Below are 19,438 nucleotides of genomic sequence, written 5' to 3'. Positions count from 1 at the left end.
ATTATTGTAGAGCCATTTAAAAATATTGGAAACAGTATGCAAGGTCAGCTAAGAAAAAGGACAGTATCCATTGTATAAATCCAGTTAACAAGTTTAAGAACATGCGTTGTATAGTAAGGGCTTGGTCTCTGCTATTGATACTTGTTGACTGTAACGGTCAACCAATTTATATGTATGTTGCCTCATCTAGATGCATTAAGAAATTGCCATTCCAGAAAAGACAGAACTGATGTTCCTATGCACATGGGTGATCACTCTCTCCCCCTCCAGGGCCCAGAATAAAGATGAAGGAGGTAAAACGATACTGTCTTTGAGCATTTTGCTTTGACTGGGGAAGGGAGGGGGGGGGGGGGGGGTGGAATGGATGACACAAAGCTTTGCAGTGCATCCTCAAGAGGGTAATTAAAAAAGTCTTGGGAGTTGAAGTTTGGGAGTGGGGGAATAATGCTGATAATATCTGCCTGGTCTCCCCAGTTCATCCAGCTCACCCATAACCAAGTCAGACAACACACCAAAAACCGTGCAAACATCCAGAAAGAACAGATGAATGTTTTACACCTGGAAACAAGCTTGCACATAGATGCAACAAATAAGTTAGAGAACTGAGGCAGTCAAAAAGGAAAGAACCCTGGATTAAAATAGGTCTGCAAGCACTAGCTGCAAGAAATATACTGAAACAAATTATTCCTGTAGACTTCTGTCTCAAATGAGTGTTGACAGCCTTGGTTGTTAATGTTATACCACCTAATTGTAGAAACACACAATCATTTTAATAATTACTATATAAAATGTTAAATGTATCTTTTCACAAATTACAAATAAATTAAATAATCCTAATTTATTCCTTATATATCCGTTACAGGTAAACCTAGAGAGATTTTTTCAAAGCATATCCTATGCACTATACATTCAGATAGTGACAGATTTTAAATAGATTACAAATAAGCAATTTCAGAAACATACATGTTTACAAAGTCCTTCTACAGCCTTAAAGTTAAATACATTGGAACAACGCACGGCATAAGAAAGCATGATTCAAACAAAAATGCCTTTAATGCGCTTTATATTTTATTCCCGATGCTGAAACTGATTAAAAAATTAGGAAGAAAAAAAAATGGGTAATCCTTGTGGCCGAGAAAACCAAAGTCACTAGCAACATTAATACTGAAAATGTTAAGCTGAGTTTTGAATGCCATTTAAAGTTTGTTTCTAACATGTCTAGTTTACCTTTTATGAAGTCATTCAAGGACTTCAGAAACATCTTGTGTAATCTTCAGATTGACATTGCAGCTCTAAGCCCACCCAGTTTTTCACTACACAGTCAATTAGACAACTGATACCTTGTAATCACTCAAGCTTTTATTTATCTCCATCATACAATTAAATCCCTTACCTCAGAAAGGAGAGAATATGCCGTCGTTCGGAAAACCTTTGATGATTAGACTGAAGCGCAGTTCAAAAGAAACTTCATTTTCAAAAGCAGGTACATTCAGACCATTTGGATCAGTTATCGGAATTCAGTCTGTCAAAAAGGAACAATTTTAAAATATTGTATACAAATAATGCATAAAAAAATTTCAAAACTCAGTGGAAAAGTACTTCCAGTCTTCCATAAGGGGATAGAATTTTGAATTTCTAACTCCAGCAAAGTCAAAGTACGGCAACACCTAACCCCCTTCACCTCCTCCTTGCTCACGATCCAAAAGGACCTAAACAATCTTCCCAGGTGAAGCAACATTTCACCAGTACCTCCATTAATTTGGTCGATTGCATTTGCTGCACCTAACGTGGCCAACTCTATTAGAGAAACCAAACAGACTGGGTGACTACTTTGTGGAACACCTCCAGTCCGTGCTGAACCATGAAGCCTGGCCGGTCATTTTAACACAACATCCTGCTTGTATGCCCACTTGTCTTTCCTTGGCATAAATCATGGCGCAAACTGGAGGAAAAACCATCTCATCTTCAGACTAGGCACTTTGCAACCTTCTGGACTTCATATGGAGTTCAACACCTTCAAATTATGAGCTCACTTCCATTTATTTTAGCTTTACTTGTTACACTCTGTCACCATGTACTGTTCCATCCCCTCACTGCAGTGGAACAGTCTGTTCTTTCCAGTCTGGGAGTTAGACAGACCATTGTTTTGCCATTCTCACATTCTCATCACTTAAATGCCCACTACTAACATCCTTTCTCTCCCAGCACTCCACCACTCCCTCCAACTATTGCATAGTGCTGCCCCTCCACACTAGGTCAGCTCTGAAGAGTCATCCAGCCTCAAAAGTTAGGTTGCTTGCTCTGTCTCTCTCTCTCTGGGGATGCTGCCTGACCTGTAGTTTCCAGCATTTTTTTGTTTTTAGTCCAGAAATTTGAGCATGAACTGCTGTGCTCACATTTAAGCTTGCTGGAAGCTTCATAAGTGTAAATGAGGAGCAGGAGAAGGGGCAGCCTTTGTTTGAAAGCCCATGGGCCTGTCCTGACATTCAGTAAGATAGTGATTGATCACTTGCAACTTCAAAGTCTGAATTTGTGTCTTTCCCAATAGCCTTTCAAACCCCTTAAATCCCCCTGCTTAAAAATATTTAAGGACTCTGCTTCCATACCTTTGAGAAAAAAATTCCAGAGATTCCTAACATTGCGAAAAAACTGCATAATTGGTTTTACATTAAAAAATCAATGTTTGCCAAACAATGACACCAGTTCTCAATTGTCCCATAAGAAACAACAGAATCCTTACAGTTTGTAAACAGCCTATTCGGCCTTCAAGTCCATACGGACCCTCTGAAAAGTATCCCACCCAAACCCATCCCCAACCATATCCCTGTAACGCTGCATTTCCCACGGTTAACCAATCTAACCTACACATCTCTGGACAGTATCGGCAACTTAGCATGGCCAACCCACCCAACCACACATGTTTGGACTGTGGGAGGAAATCAGAACACTCAGGAAACCCACACAGACATGGGGAGAACATGAAAACTCCAGAGAGTCACCCAAGAGTAGAATAAAACACGGGTCCCTGATGCTATGAGGCACAGAGCTCACTAAGCCATTGTTCAGCCTCCATATCCATCTGTCAAGCACCCTCAGAATCTTGTATGTTTCAATCAAGTTGTCACCTACTCTAAGCTGTAGAAAATAAAAGCCCAGCCAGTCTAACTTTTCCTCATAAGGCAATCTTTCAAACATGGTATCAAGCTGGTAACCCTTCTCTGAACTACTTCCAACACATTTCTATTTTTCCTGAAAGAATGCTGTGTACAGTACACCAGGTACAAATCTCACCAGTAACTAAAGCATTACCTCTCCACATGTACTCAATTTCACTTGTAATAAATGGTGTCATTTTATTAGCCTTTCCAATTGCCTGTACTTGCAGACTAAGGTTTTACAATTCACGCACAAGGACAACTAGATGCTCTTGCATCTCAAGACTCTACAAACTCACCATTTAGATTATCATTCTTCCTTCTAAATTAGAGAAATTATGCATTTATCCATATTATATTCTATTTGCCACATCCTTACCCACTCACTTCAGCTATTTATATTTTTTGGAGCCTCATGTTCAAATTTATTTTCCTAACCATCTGTGAGATCAGTAAATTTGGCGATCATCCTTCCTTCCTTCCATCTCTTCAGGTTAGAATTTATATAAATGGCAACAATTGAGGTCCTATCTGCAATACTTGTGGCACACCACTTATTACATCTAGACAACATGCCGTGTATGACTTTACATCTGTCTTCTGCTTACTGTTAACTGGCCAATCTTTTATCCATGGCAATGCTACCACTACACAGGCAGAGTCCACATGATAACCAATAAGAGTTATAAATTGTTGTTCTTGGAGATTTGCCATTCTTGTGATTCTGTCCTGATGAATAAGAGATGAAAATCTTAGATTGCATGCCTTCTTTCAGCAAAGAGAACGGGCAATGGCAGAAACACTTAAAAAAAAGACAATGTTGGAGAAAAGTAAAAGGTGGTGATAATGGAATAGGAACCAAAACATGTTTGCAGGAAACGCAAATGGCCAAGGGATCCTGTATCCAAAAGCTAAAAAGTAAGAGGCTGTTCTCATAAATTATTGAACATCATGTCAATTCCTGAAAGCTGATGTGTGCCAAGTTTGTCTTCTACTTCAGTAATACAACAACATGAGAAGCCGAGGACATAGAGGTCAGAAGCCAAGGATTTAAATTTCACATGGTCAGAAGCTCATGGTCATACCTGCAGACTAAACAATATGAACTACAAAGATGTCACCCAATCTACATTTGACCTTCCCAGTCTAGAGAAGACAGCACAGAGAGTGCAATATAGCCAGTTAAAAAAACAAAGAAGTTCAGATTGATTTGGACAGGACATTAAAGCATTTAGATCTCTCAGGAATGCATTCCCTGCTCTTGTATATGAAGCTGGCATAGTAAAGGGAGGGGGATGTCTCTGGAAGCTTTGTTTTTTCAGTTCACCCCAAGGATCAAATCAGTGAACATTCTCTGTACTGCCTCCAAAGCTTACTAAATGTAAAAGTGCACAGCATACCAAACTGCTATTCCTAGAGTCATCATAAGGATTTTAGGGAAAAAAAATGCAAAGTTCCCTCAGACCCAAGCTGACAGAACACACAGACTACAAATTACTATTTCAGAAGTAATTTAACATCAACTACAGGTAAACAGCTATAAACTGTCAGCATGAGATACTACTAATTGAAAGTAATCCTGTTGAATTATTTCACGTGTGGATGCGAACTTTAATTCTTCTGCTGACCAGCACGTTGTCTGTTACTTTTTCCAGTTTCAATTACTTTTCTCCAGATGCTGCTTCCGTGTGTTGGGCAGTTACACAAAGTGGCCAATTTACTTCTTACAAAGTCTCTGACCTCTGTTGTAGGCTGATTTTCTTCAGGTTTACACTGAGTTTAACTGCAGAGATCAGAGAGACTGTTCGAGATAAGGAAGAACCGAAAACTTCTTTCTCTGTGAGTTGTTCAGTTACCAGAGGTGCAGTCACGCAGTTGTTAGCAGGCATAAAAGATTTGGAGATGCTGGTGTTGGATTGAGGTGTACAAAGTTAAAAATCACAACACCAGGTTATAGTCCAACAGGTTTAATTAGAAGCACTAGCTTTCCAAACACTGCCCCTTTATCAGGTAGTTGACAACCAGCTGATGAAGGAGCAGCGCTCTGAAAGCTAGTGCTTCCAATTAAATCTGTTGGACTATAACCTGCTGTTGTACAAAAGGTTTGTTACTATTAACTGGTCACTAGTCCATAGTGAATCAACTTCTTGTTGCCGGGAAAATCTGCATCTGTATATTCCTTCTACCAACTCAGTGAAGGAAAAGACAGTAAAACCTGCTAATGATACATGAGTTCAACATGTCTGGTATACCTCAAAAACACAGTGCTTCAGTACATTCATTTCTAAGACTGACGTTTTTCCTAAAAAACAACTGTTTTCACCCCCCCCCCCCCCCCCCCCGGTTCCAAATCATTTGCAATTCAAACTTAAATTACTGCTTGTTCAAACAGTTTACACAATACCTGCAGTGAGTGGCAGTTTACTTGCTTTCAAAACAGTTATCCTTTTGAACGCAACAAGAAAAAAAAAACAAGAAATTGCTGGAAAAGCTCAGCAGGTCAGTGGAGGGAAATCAGTTAAAACTTTGGGTCCTTGAACTGACAGTAGCAAGGAAAAAGTTGGCAGAGGTTAGGGTGGGAGGACAGGTTTAAGGAGTAATTGTAGCCAGAGAGAAAGCCCAAAGACTAATGGGGACTGTTAATGGCAAACAATGGGTTGTGTGTAATAGCAGACCATGTGGTAACAAGATGTACTGTGGTGGTTGAGATAAAACATGGGAGAAGGTGGCTGAAGCCCTAAAATTGTTGAACTCTATATTGAGTCCAGAAGGCTGAAGAGTTCCCAAGCAGAAAATGGGGTGCTATTCTTCCAGCATGCACTGAGCTTTGCTGGAGCACTGCAACAAGCCGGAGATAGATATTCGCCAGGGAACAGGGTGGTGTGTTGAAGTGGCAGGCAACTGAAAGCTCAGAGTCTTTTTTGCAGACAGATGTTCTGCAAAGCGGTGACCCAGTCTACACTTCATTTCCCCAATGGAGGAGGAGACCACTTTGTGAGCAGCAAATGTAGTAGACTAGATTGTGTCAAGTGTAGGTAAAAGTATTGCTTCACCTGGAAGGGTGTATGGACCTTTCGGTACGGAGGAAGGAAGTAGTAATTGTGCAGATGTTCCATATACTAGTGGTAGCAGAGGGTGCCATGGGGCTGTGGGAAAGTTTGGGAACAAAGGAGTAATAGACTACTGTGTCCAAGAAGGAAGAGTCTTTGTGGAAGACTGACAAAGGAAGGGAGGGGAATGTGTGTTTGGTGGTGGCATCCCACTGGAAGTGGAACAAAGGGCAGTTCATGATCTTCTGGATGTGGATGCTGTTAGGATTGTAAGTGAGGACAAGGGAGACTGTATTGCTGTTTTGGGAGGGAACAGAGGGGGAAAGAGGGTTGAAGTGCCGGAGATGGGTTTGACCCAACAGAGCTCTGTCAACTATGGCGGAGGAAGGTGGTGAGCATTTCAGAGGCCCCCTTTTCAAAGTTGCGAAGAAGCTGGGAGAACAGAACAGAGTCTTTGCAGGAAGCTGGGTGCAAGGATATATAGTCAAGGTAATTGTGGAAGTTTGTACGTTTGAAGGGGGATACTGATGGTGAGCCTACCCACAGACATGGAAACAGATCTCGAGAAAGGGAAGGGAGGAATCAGATGGACCAGGTGAACAAAAGAGCAGGGTGGAAATTGGAAGTAGCATCGATGACATCATCGATAACCCAGAGAAAGGTTGTAGGTGGTGGCCAAGATAGGACTTGAACAAGGAAAGTTCCATGTGCCAAACAAAAAAAAAAAAAATCAGACATAATTGAGGCCCATGCAGATACCCATGGCCACCCCTCTGACCTGAAGAAAGTAAGAGTTAAAAGCAAAATTGTTCAGAGTGAGTTCAAGCTTGGACAGGCAGAGGAAGAGGGTGGTGGAAGATTGGGACGGTCCCAGGAAGTGGAGAATCCTGAGACCATCCTGGTGGGATGGACATGTAAAGATTGCATGTCCTTGGTAAAGAGGCAGCGACAGGAGACCGCAAACTGGAAATTTTTAAACTACTAAAGCGTCAGAAGAATCACGGATATAAGTGGGAAGGTCCTGGACAAGGGAAGAAAATAAAATTGATTCAAGGTTGGTAAAGATGAGTTCTGTGGGGCAGGGGCAGGTAGAAACAAAATGAGCCTGCCCTAGCACTCCTGTTTGTGGATTTTGGAAATAAGGTAGAAGCAAGCTGTTGGGGTTTGGGAGACCATCAGTTTGGAGACACCAGAAGAAATAAGGTTAGTGACCATAATGGACACATTGGCCTGATGTTCCATGGAGGGGTCATGCTCCAGGGGGGGAAAAAAAAGAGGTGGCATCAGAGAGCTGACCCTGAGCCTTTGCATTGTCGAGGCCAGTCTGCCAGGACCACCTGTGTTGGCAGGCTTATTTACAAGGTTGGGGTTGGATCGGAGAGCACAGAGTGCAAGCAGTTCACAGGGAAGTTGGAATCGGTGATGAGGGAAAGAGAGAAATTGTGGCAACCACAGTCATGTTAACAGTTCTCGATGAACAGGTTGAGTGCAGGTAAAAAAGGTCAGAGGACAGAATCCACGTGGAGTGAGTGAAAGTAGACTTTTCAAATACCTGTACTGGTTTTAAAATAGCTCTTGCTCAATCTACGGCTTTTGAAAAACACCAAATAAAAGACACTGTCCTCGATGCATGGCTACTCCCAAGGAGAAAAACACCATCACCACATTGCTTGCATATTGTTATCCCAATTAAACTGGATACCTGGGATTCCACCTCACATTTCCCTGCTTAATATACAGGTGTTTGCAAGTTAAGTGCATAAACAGGAAGGACTACAGACACAGGTAAATTCGTTCAAATTTTATCTACGGCTGCAGTGACTACAAAAATCAATGGCTCTTTGTAAAAGATAGTTATACCACGGAGAAGAGAGACATTAGTCAACACTTGGTGTCTAGCCATTTTTTCACCTTTGCACAATAAAACTACAGGTGTTTAATGAGATTGAACTGATTCTAGAGGAGCCAATTAGAGAAAAAGCTAACTTCTGTTTATAACCACCCGTTCCATATCAAATTAATGCACTCAGCAACAATGCATGCACATGAACATGTGTGGGCAGAGTTCAAAGCACATTAAATCATTAAATTAATTGGACGTTGCTTTAATTACTTAACACACTGCACATACTTTGTTTTTTTAAAAAAAATCAGCGATATTGTCCTCTCCAACATGTGGGTCAAGTCATTTTTTGCCTCACCCAGACTCAGATGGTGGAGTTCAATGCAAAATGACATTAAACTTAATGCCCCCTCCATCTTTTAAAAAAAATTTTAAATTAATAATGAATCTCAGTTTTGAAATCCTAGATTTGTCAAATTAGTACAAAACCTTTTAAACCATTTAACAAATTACATACCTTCTACTCTTAAGATAGAAGAGTATTCACCCAAGCAAGAGGGAGTTGAATTACATCATTTTTCCCCCCTATTTCCTGCAAAGAAACTCATTTTGGAATGACTCATCTCTGTAAAGCAGCAACAAATCATGGGGATGGGCAATAAAGGTTTGCCTAGCCACTGATGCCTGTAAATTGTGAACAAATATTTTAAAAGAAACATCAGAAGGCAGCAAGATAGATAACATAGCAAATAGAAGGAGTAGGCAAATAAACTTACAATCTGTGAGCACAAAGGACATTTGAAAGCCAAATCAGAACAGAAAAACACCAGTTTGTCAACGATCTTGAGCACATTGGAAAGAAAAAAAATTCTTTGCAGGAACTATCTTTGTTCATGATCTACTACTGCAAAATAAATTGGATATAAAAAGTGACTAAATATTCTAACGGTGGCTTGGTGGTTAGCACTACTGCCTCACAACTCCAGGGTCCCGGGTTCGATTCCACCCCTGGGTGACTTTCTCCCCGTGTCTGCGTGGGTTTCCTCCAGGTGCTCCGGTTTCCTCCCACAGTCCAAAGATGTGCAGGTCAGGTGAATTGGCCATGCTAAATTGTCCATAGTGTTACATGCATTAGTCAGAGGGAAATGGGTCTGGGTGGGTCACTCTTCAGAGGGTCGGTGTGGACTGGTTGGGCCGAAAGGCCCGTTTCCACACTGTAGGGAATCTAATCTAAAGTGAGAGAGTAAATTAAAAGCCAGCTTTGCAATTTCATGTACAATCTCAGACATTTTTCTATTAGACCTCTAATTTGCTGAACAGCATAGATTTTAGGAGATTTCTGAGGCAGAAGAAACTTGGAAGACTAATATTTTCTGGGAACTGTTCATCATGTAGCTACAAGGTTATTTAAATAAAAAAAACTGTCAGCCTTACTGACCATATATTAAGTGGCCAAGCTTTGCAGCTTTAAACTCAATCTGAAAGAAAAAAAAGTTGAGAAAGCCTTGTAATAATAGTCTATAAGGGGAAACCTTGAACAAAAACACAGTCACTTTGCAATTTTCAACAAAAGTTACATTCAATGAAAATTAGTTATATGTCACTGCATTCATGTCAATAACCAGAACTCCAATTTATATATTCTAAACAGTTTGGTCAGCTCTATTTGAGAAAAACTATGTGGAAGCAAGGACAACATCAAAATGAAAGATCTAACAGCCATTTACAAATATTAATGCCAAATTTTGATTTTTTTAAAAAAAGTTAAATGTAATTCAATTGATCTCTTCACAGAAGCTTACACATTTTTGAAACGATCTAGGAAACGAGCTTGGAATCCCATCACTAGAGATTGGAATTTTAAATTTAGGATTTTATTGAATTTAAGTCTAAACATTACAGACCACACACTCTGTGCTGAAGTATGTACAACTCAGATCCCAGTTAGACAGTAGCAATACTACGCTACATCAGCACTTACTTAGTACAATAATGGCTGGTTATCAATCAAGGTGCAGACTAATGCCTTGGATTCATCAGTTCAAATCCTCATCAGAACCAGTGGAATTTAAATTCAATTAACATATTGAATTGGAGGCTGGTCTGAGTAATGGTTCCATTGAAGTACAATGCAAGCTCAAGGAACAGCCCCTTATTTTCCACATAGGCACTTTACAGTCTAAAAGGTCTCAATATTGAATTCCATAACTCCAACAGACTACATTAGGCCTGTTGTTGACAAAGAGGTGACACCTGAGGATCAATGACTGTATTATTGGCTGGATCCGGTGCTGGAGGCAAAACGGGGGCAGGTGGGCATCACAGCAGTCTTGACTGCGGTGATGGCCTGATGCTCAAAGAGACGCACGATACTCATTGCAGTGACCCTACCTTTTTCCAAAATAAAAAAGCTTTCATATTCCAAGTTTGCTCAACCCTCTCCAGTTCATACAAGTCAGTCAGGTCCCCAGGGAAATGGGTGGAGGAAAGGGCCCAAGTCTTGAACAGACATTGGGTGATTGACAGGGTTCAAAGTTAGATTGGGTTCAGAGAGGAGTGGTTGTCAGGGTGGAACTAGGTGTTTTGATTATTATTTTTTTCCTCTTTCTAATTTTAAAACTTCAAAGTAGGAATCCCACTACTGAACATGACCTATTCTAACTTAACTTTGCTCAAAACCAGCAAGTCAATGATCAGCATGCTGCCAAATTAGGATATGTATTCCATATTAGTGTCATTTCTGTTGGTTAAAATCAAAGCAGCTTTGGAAATTTTGAAGCAAGATGCCCTCTTGGCCACATTATGGCCGGGCATTGAAACTAAGCAAGGAATATATTCTAGTGCAAGATATCTGAAATCATTTTACAACAGATAGACTTAGTGCTACTTCCAAATTGCATACAGTCTGAGCAGTTGCACCAAGTTTGAGCCATTACAGATTCTTAAAAGTATCTAAATACATAAAAATAAACTTTTCAGTCCAAAATGAGGTTTAACACCTGGAATGCAGATCATGCAAAAATCTAGGATGGGGCTAGAATTTGCAATTAGAGTCATTGGACTCAAGAGTATGGTTTTGCAGTAACTGCACTGAATTTTCTTCCCCCTCTGTTCTGTTACGTTCTTCAGAACCAAATATTACAGCTAAATGTTTAAAGTAATATGCCATCACCAATCCTCCTTTCTACTCCAGCATCTCAGCAGCAGATGCTACTTGCTGGTGTTGGAGAGAGTATGAAGAGCAGGGGACGGTTTTAATCCATTAACCTCTTGACTATGAACCCAGTGAAACTCTGTTGCATCCCTGTAGGCCACTATGTCTGACGGCCTATTTAGTCAACAGTGACAAAGGTTAAACCATGAGTTAGTCATATGAAAGTGCACTTGCCTTCACAAGATGGATCTCTTGCATGATAACAATGGGAACTGAGACAATGATGGCATTTGTTTTTAATTGACACAATTCCCCAAATCAAGACCGTATGACCATCAGATAAACTGAAACTTAGAGTCCCCAACATTAACCCTTTTAGAACCATTACATTATGCAATAAATTCTACTATTCATTGCTGCTCAAACTTCAACTGCCTTAAGCTTGTCTTTTACTTATTTAAATGCATATCTTCATAGCTGAATCTTTCAGGCTAACGTGAAGTAGCACTTGAATTAGCAGCATAGATAAAGGGAACCCTGTAGATTTCAATTTCCAAAAAAGGCATTCAGGAAGTTACCACATAAAAGATTACTTCAGATAAAAGCAATTGCATTCGGATGGTATGTTCATATTCAATGTTCAATTGAAGATTGGCTAACAAATAGAATACAGGTTATGGGCGGATTTTTCAGGATAGCACTTTGCAATATGTTTACAATTATTAAAGGACTTTGACAATGGAAGCAAATGCATGATGACAAAACTAGGTGGAACAGCAAGCAGTTAGGATGGTAAAGGAGTCTGCAGATGCAAATAGAGAAAACTTGGCAGACAGGATATAAAGTGGGAAAATGTGAAAGTAAATACTTTGGCAAGAAGAATAGGGAATTCAACATTATTTATGTGAAAAAGATTACAGAAAGTTACAACATGTAGGTATATGAGGCTTCTTGTGCATAACTCTCAATAGTTAGCATTCAGGTTCACTAGGTAATTGGTCAACATTCTGGTTGCCAACCTATGTCTTCCCACCACTACCCATGACCCAGAGGCTAAACCATCTACCTTTAAATGAGAAAACAGCCCTAAATCCTCCAGACTGTGGCGACTTTACCTTTTCATCCTGGATGCAGAGAGAGGTTGTTCCCCCATTGAATATGTTTCAGACCAGATGGCATTATCTCAGAGTAAGAGTTGCATAATTTAACACAGATGAGGGCTGAGGCTAATGAACAGACTGCTCAAGGAGCTGGATTGTGAAGTATAGAGGCTGCGATAGACAGATTTCTAAATCAGCAAGGGCTTTAGGAATTGGTAGGGAAGTGGAGTTAAGGGTCATCAGATAACCATTCAACTAGATCATGGTTGGAGCCTGAATAGCCTACTTCTGCTCATCTTATGATATTAATTAAAATCCCTAATATTAAAATACCACTAAGCTTCCCATTCAGTCCCAAACACCCTATCCCATAGGTAGGTTCATTATGCAAAACATTTTTTCCATTGCTTTCAGAGTTTAAACATGTACCCAAGAGACAAAGTTTGGCAAACACAATTTGACCTGAACAGCAGGTGTTTGGTGCGATATCCTGGGAACTATATTCTACGGTATGGACTACAAAGTCAAGGACTATTTTGATCTGCTGATTGCAGCTCTGCAGTTTCTCATGTTAGTCGTTGATTCTATTAATACTCCCCAAATCTATTTAAATTTCTCCCTCTTAGCCAAGATGTATATGTCTGCTATTTTTTCCACTTACCATACTTTGCATGACAGAAATTTCTGCTGTTGCCCCAATTTCAAAATTATAGCAGTTCTGAAAAGCAGTAAATTACCCCAAGATGCTTCACAAAAGTACCACAAAATAAAGCATGACAATGAGCCATACAAGGAGACACCAGATCAGAGGCATGGTCCAAGGAGCTCCAAAAGAGAGAAGCAAGGCAGGTATGTGAAGAGAAGGAACCTGAGATTACAGCTCCAGCAACTGAAAGCAGAAAGAGACTAAGAGTGAAGCAAACATTACTGTAAAATATATAAGAGGCCAGAATTTGAGATATCTTGAAGAGTTGAGAGACAGACAAAAATAAAATGCAACAGTTCTGAAGACATATGCATAAGAATTCCAACATAAAGTTGCTGCCTGACTTGGAGCAACTCAATGTCTACCATGGAGAAAGAGGAATGGGACATAGAACTTTACCCATGTCTCAGCTCAAGTCCAAAGCAAAACCTCCTCAGTCTTACTTTCTAACTTTAAAACATGCATTAGAACAGCTTCTTTGGGGTTGGAATGTTTTCACATTTAACTTGGTGCACTGTAACCCATTGCTTCAAAAGTCTGACATGATATACTAATCTGATGATTTTACAGCAAATGAATTACCAGGATCATTGTGCCATAAAGCCAAGACAGTGCAGCTGCCACCAAACAAAATGAACCCCAAATCATTTCACGTGCAATACTTCCACTGATTTGAAGCCAGAGAACAGTATTTCACATCTAATAAAGTGTTTGCTAATTTATGCATTTGTGATCTTAAAGTACAGTGTAACTGTAATTTAAGATCACAAATGCATAATCTTGCATAAATTCCCCCTTTACGCAAAAGAAAGAATGACCTCAAGATTCTTGCATAATTCATTAATGTTTCTGCAAAGGTTAAGTATCATTAAATATTTTAACTTTTTAAAAAATGTTATCTAGTAATGAACAGCAATCTTGTTGACAGAGACATCTATTGTTGGCTTTGCTACCAATTATACAAGTGAACTTTACAGCTGCCAAGACTAGATTCAGTGCTGTTGGCTGCTTGGAGAGATTACTAATCAGGAGCACGACAACAAATGATGTCATATTATAAAGGGGATGTTTTTCTGGGCCTGCAGAATTCACATTTTTCAGCTGCACTAAATTGATTTCATGCACTGCTATAAAAATTAGCAGAAAGTCTGCGAACATCAATAATGCTTGTCAAGTGAATATCAATCATGGTAACGTGCACTGTAGAAAATGCATAAGTCTAAGCATAGCAATGCTCTTGTGTAGGTGTAATGATTTAAGATTTTTTTTGTTGAGTTACATTTTGTTTTAACTGGCAACAGACTGACATTTAGCCACAAGTTAAATGACCATCCTAAACTTTCACTTTATCATCAGAATTTAACAAATGCTACAAAAAAAAACTGCATTGTATAATTTTTGCTTAAAGTGAAAAACTCTAAACGTTCAAAGTCAAACCGTGAAGATCAGTTCTGACTTATGCTTTGAGATGTATCTGAAAGAACAGTAACATTAATTTGAAGCATACTAACTCCCCAAAAAGGTACCCAATGGTGTTCTAATGAGTGGTTGTAAAATGAAGTTCACAGCTCATTATGCCCAAGGAACAATTGCGCAATGAAATAAAAAGTACGTACTGTAGCTGCTGGAGACCAGAAATAAAGAAACAAATCAAGTACTAGAAAAATTCAGGTCTGGCAACATTTCTGAGAAACAGAAAAACAGTTAACATGGAACATAGAACAGTACAGCAGACGAACAGGCCCCTTGGCCCACAGTGTTGTGCTGAACATGACACCAAATTAAACTAATCCTTTCTGCTTGCCCTTGATCCATATCCCTCCATTCTTCGCATGTTCCCTGAACGCCTGTCATATCTGCCTCCACCATCACCTCTCGCATTGCATTCCAGACTTCTACCACTGTCAAAAACTTACCCCTCACATCTTATTTGAACCTTCCCCATCCCACCTTAAATGCATGTCCCCTTGTTTTGGGCATTTCAACTCTGGAAAAATATTCTGACTGCCAATCCTATAAAGTCACCTCTCTCCCTACTCCACAGTAAAAAACAAAAGAGTCTTTCTAATCTCCCCTGATAGCTCATACCCTCTAATACAGGCAGCATCCTGGTAAACCTCTTCTGCACCCACATTCTTCCTATAAAATGTGGCAAATTGAATGCAATATTCTAAGTATGGCCTAACCAAAGTCTTACACAGTTGCAACACGACATCCTGACTCTTGTCCTTAATTCCCAATCAATAAAGCCAAGCATGCCATCATACCCCTTATTTACCACCCTACCTGCATGGCCACTTTCAGGGACCTATGGACTTGAACCTCAAGATGCCTTTGCACATCAATGCTGTTCAGGATCCTGCCATAATGTATATGTTTCTTTAACATTTGATCTCCCAAACTGCATCACCTCACACTTTAGATGGATTAAACTCCATCTGCTATTTCTCTGCCCATAACTGCAACCAATCTATATCTCACTGTATCCTTTGACAACCTTCTACACTACCCACAACTCCAATCTTTGCATCATCTGCAAACTTACAAACCCACCTGTAACTTTGAATGCATTATGACGCTTCAGTTTAGCTCCTCACTTTTCTCATTTAAACGCTATCAAAACTACCTCTTTGGCCAAGCTTTTTGTCATCCCCATGTAAATCAGGTGTTATTTTGTTTTACATAGAGCTTCTGTAAAGCACCTTAAAAAGGTTTTCGTGACATTAAGAAAGGCAGTACAAAAATGAAATTATTATTGAATTCCAACAAAACTGGAAGGCATAGATTGCACAGTCAAATTTGAGGGTGTTGGAGGCACAAACATTTCTCATTCCTATTGACTCACATGTACTGCCCATAAACCTTCCTAAGAACCATTTATGCACATGAATGTATGAATTAGGAAATAAATGTAACCTGAATAGTAAAAAGATTAATCTTATTTTTAAGTCAATTATAAAGCATCAGATTTCACAAATGCTTTAGGACACCAATACAAGGCAGTATAAAATGACAGGAAACAGCTTCCCTACAGAAACTTATGTAATCATGCTAGATATTGCAATCATGACACTTAAACAAGTCAACTCATTCCAACCCATCTACCTAAATTGAATTTTTGAATCCTGATTACAGCCTACGAGTTATAACCAGATGGTTCAACAAGGAAGTGTAATCGAAACAAATGTCTCTTAGAATTTAGGTCTTGTAGTCACTTGCAGAACAGAAAGAACCTGAAAAATAACCCAAACATCCTGTATTCAAATACATGCTCCAACTTCTTATTTACGCTATTTTCAGTGCTCTCTGTGCCAAGATCAAGACCATCATTCCCAGAACTAAACAGCAAGCTGACGCAGAATAAAAACATTCATGGCATTTTCCTCAGTCTTCAATGCTTCAAAAGTTCTTCACAGTCAACTCATCACTTTTGATGGGTGAGCATTGCTATTTAGACAAATATGGCAAACAACTGCCAAACAGCCCCATAAATAGAAGAGAGATAAATCAATTGATAATCCTTTTTGGGCTATACTAGTTGAGCCAAATGTTCGTCAAAACACCAAAACTCCTGCAAAAAAGTTGCACTTCTCTCTGTGTTCAGCCATCCATTCTAGTCAAAGTTGCTTTGCGTTGAAGGCACTATCGTAACTTTTAACTAACTGCAGTTGCTTCGTTCTGTCCTCGACAGCATTGTAACTCAATTCGTTGCACAAATGGAAGTAAATCCAACAACCCTGGCAGCCAAAAACAAATCAAACTGTCCATATCAGCTGCAAATCTAATAACGGCGGGGGTCTCAAATTTCCTCAAAGGAAATTTATTGATAGCATTCCCATTTCAAAACAAACGATCCACGTTCGCTTATGTGACTCCACATATCCTCACTTTCGGAAGCAGAGGGTGTTAACCATTGCGACGTTCATACCGGAGAAAACTACAGTACACAGCGAATAAATTCAGCTCTCGGCAATCCATCCTCTCACTTCACTCCCTTTCAACACCAACAACTTTTATACATGAAGAGTGCATGTAATGGGCCTGGCTCGCTGCCTTTTGTTTCGCTGACAGTTGCCTGGTCCCTCAGACAATGGGTGTGCCTCAGTGAGCGAGAGAGAGAGAGAGAAAGAAAGAAATACACTTCAACCACCCAGGAAGTCGCCACGTTATGAGCCTCAACACGAGTTCATTATAATTGAGCCATTTACTTAGCAACTAGCAACCACCAGGGAGGAGACAGGAAAGCCCCGAGACTTCACCCAACTACCCTCCTCGGGACTCGCAGGACAAACAACCGCATCCTCCTGGTCTACCCATAGAAACGCAAACTGGGAAGATCGGACCAGACTCAAACTGTATTCTCAATCTCGCTAATTAGGATCGGGAACATCGCTTTACGCCAAGTCCCGTGTGAGCTGTTTCAGTACAAGAAGCCCACCGAGCTACCTACCACGAGAACGAGTGGTTTCAAATCGCTGTCAGATGTCCCCGCCTGCAGCTGCAACACCACCCCCCTCTCAGCGAGCTACCCGCCCGCTTTCAGGCGGATTGTCCTCCGAGCGTACGATCCTGCCCCCACCAAGTGCCGGGCTCTCGCGATTGGCGGCCGCAACCGTCCAATCAAAGCGCGGGCTGAAATGGACCGCCAATGGCTTTCGTCTACGTCACAAAGGTGGTGCTCCGGCTCGCCAATCATGGGAAGGCGGGGACGGGGCGCTGCTGAGCTCTATGTCCCCTCCCCCCCCGACGCCTTGAGCCCAGTGAATCCGCCCCCAAACCCCCACACATCAACCACTTGAGCAATTGCGTTTAAGACAATGGATGGGAGATCGTGCGTAACTGAAGAGAGGGTCCTCAGCACTGTCTCTTGTTTTAAATGTTTTGAAGTTTATAATGATTTTACGAGTATGCCACTTTAATAAACAAACTTTGCAAAGTCTTTGCAATTACATAAACATATATCAGTTCCGATTATCTTTTACAGCCATGTTAGGAGCAACCTTCGAAGACATCATTTAAGAAACGATCTTATTTCCACCAATTTTCAATTCGATGCGCGTCGCGATCAAGTGAGTCCTTGGTCTCCGCCAATGGAATGTACGCGAATCAGGGTACCACCAGAACGCATCTAACTGGAAGTGTTATTCCCCACAGAGGAAAGTCATAAATATTAAGTAGTCTACTCAAACATATTCACATCTGTGTAACATGTTGTATGATGATTCAGCTTTCCTCACTATTATGTGTACGACTACAAAAAAGATTTGAGTGAGCCAATGGACATCTATGATTGCATTCCAACCATGTAGGCATTCATTAGTGGTCAAGATAGTGCTAGACTATCTGGATTGATTATGCCTCTGAGCGGTAACCATGATGTGGAGGTGCCAGTGTTGTACTGGGCTGGACAAAGTTAAAAATCACACAAACACCAGTTTAGAGTCCAACAGGTTTAGTTGGATGCACAGCTTTCGACTCCTCATCACCCCTCACCTTCATCTACCTCTGGTCTTCCTAGCTAGCTTCCCCACCCCCTCCACCTCCCATTTATCTCTCAGCCACGTTGGGGCCCTCATATTCCTAATGAAGAGCTTATGTCGAAATGTCAACTATCCTACACCTTGGATGCTGCCTGATTGGTTGTTCTTTTCTAGCACCACACGTTTTGACTATAACCTGGTGTTGCGTGATATTTAACTTTATCTGAGTGATGAAGCAGCACATGTTCTCATCTCAGGACCAGGGCAGCCATGAAAGAAAGCTTCCAGAAGAACCTGCATGTAAAGAGAGAAAACTTCATTTAAATACTTGTTTTTTATTTGGATAAAAATTGTCTGTATAATATCAAGGTGCACATTGAATATCCAAATAGGACAGTTAACACAAAGATACATGAATCATATCACTTAGAGTTAAAAATCACACAACACCAGGTTATAGTCTAACAAATTTATTTGGAAACACTAGCTTTCAGAGTGCCACTCCTTCATCAGGTGATTGTATTCGTTAAGATCACGCTCATAGAATTCATAGCCAAAGGAGTCCAGCGTCATGGAGGTGTGATATAGTAAACAATCTTAGACTAAAACTTTCACCTTTTATAATGGGATGTGCTGGTTTCTGTTCTTTGATATGTAAATCGCAGAACTTTTACATTACATTCTCAAATTAGCTCAGCTTTTTAAACAATAGGTGTGAAGTCTGATGAAGGACGTTTGCCCAAGACGTCGATTCTCCTGCTCCTCGGATGCTGCCTGGCCTGCTGATTTTTAACTTTGTCCACCCCAGTCCTCCACTAGAACCTCCAAGTCATGACTCACATGAGTGTTATTGAACCCAATGACAGTGGCAATATAGGGTCCATTTAGGCAGTGTCATATTTGAATTATCTCACTTTTACCCACCTGAAACTCCTGATTGCCCTTTCCAC

At 40.4% G+C, this 19,438-nt stretch overlaps 1 protein-coding gene across 3 annotated transcripts in view; it reads right to left on the bottom strand.

Annotated features, from left to right (window-relative positions):
• hycc1 (hyccin PI4KA lipid kinase complex subunit 1) overlaps nucleotides 1-17,596 on the bottom strand; it is a 71,647-nt gene extending 54,051 nt beyond the window's left edge. For all 3 annotated transcript variants that reach the window (XM_072575314.1, XM_072575312.1, XM_072575313.1), the window contains exons 1-2: nucleotides 17,459-17,596; nucleotides 1,394-1,522 (exon numbers count right to left, since the gene is read on the bottom strand). The gene's annotated coding sequence lies outside the window, so the exon portion shown is untranslated. The remainder of the gene's footprint in view (nucleotides 1-1,393; nucleotides 1,523-17,458) is intronic.
• Nucleotides 17,597-19,438: the final 1,842 nt, after the last annotated feature.

Source organism: Chiloscyllium punctatum, chromosome 8, assembly GCF_047496795.1.
Source record: "Chiloscyllium punctatum isolate Juve2018m chromosome 8, sChiPun1.3, whole genome shotgun sequence".
Lineage (NCBI taxonomy): Eukaryota > Metazoa > Chordata > Chondrichthyes > Orectolobiformes > Hemiscylliidae > Chiloscyllium > Chiloscyllium punctatum.
Note: the sequence above shows the minus strand (reverse complement) of the source record. Positions and strands in the feature narration are given on the sequence as shown.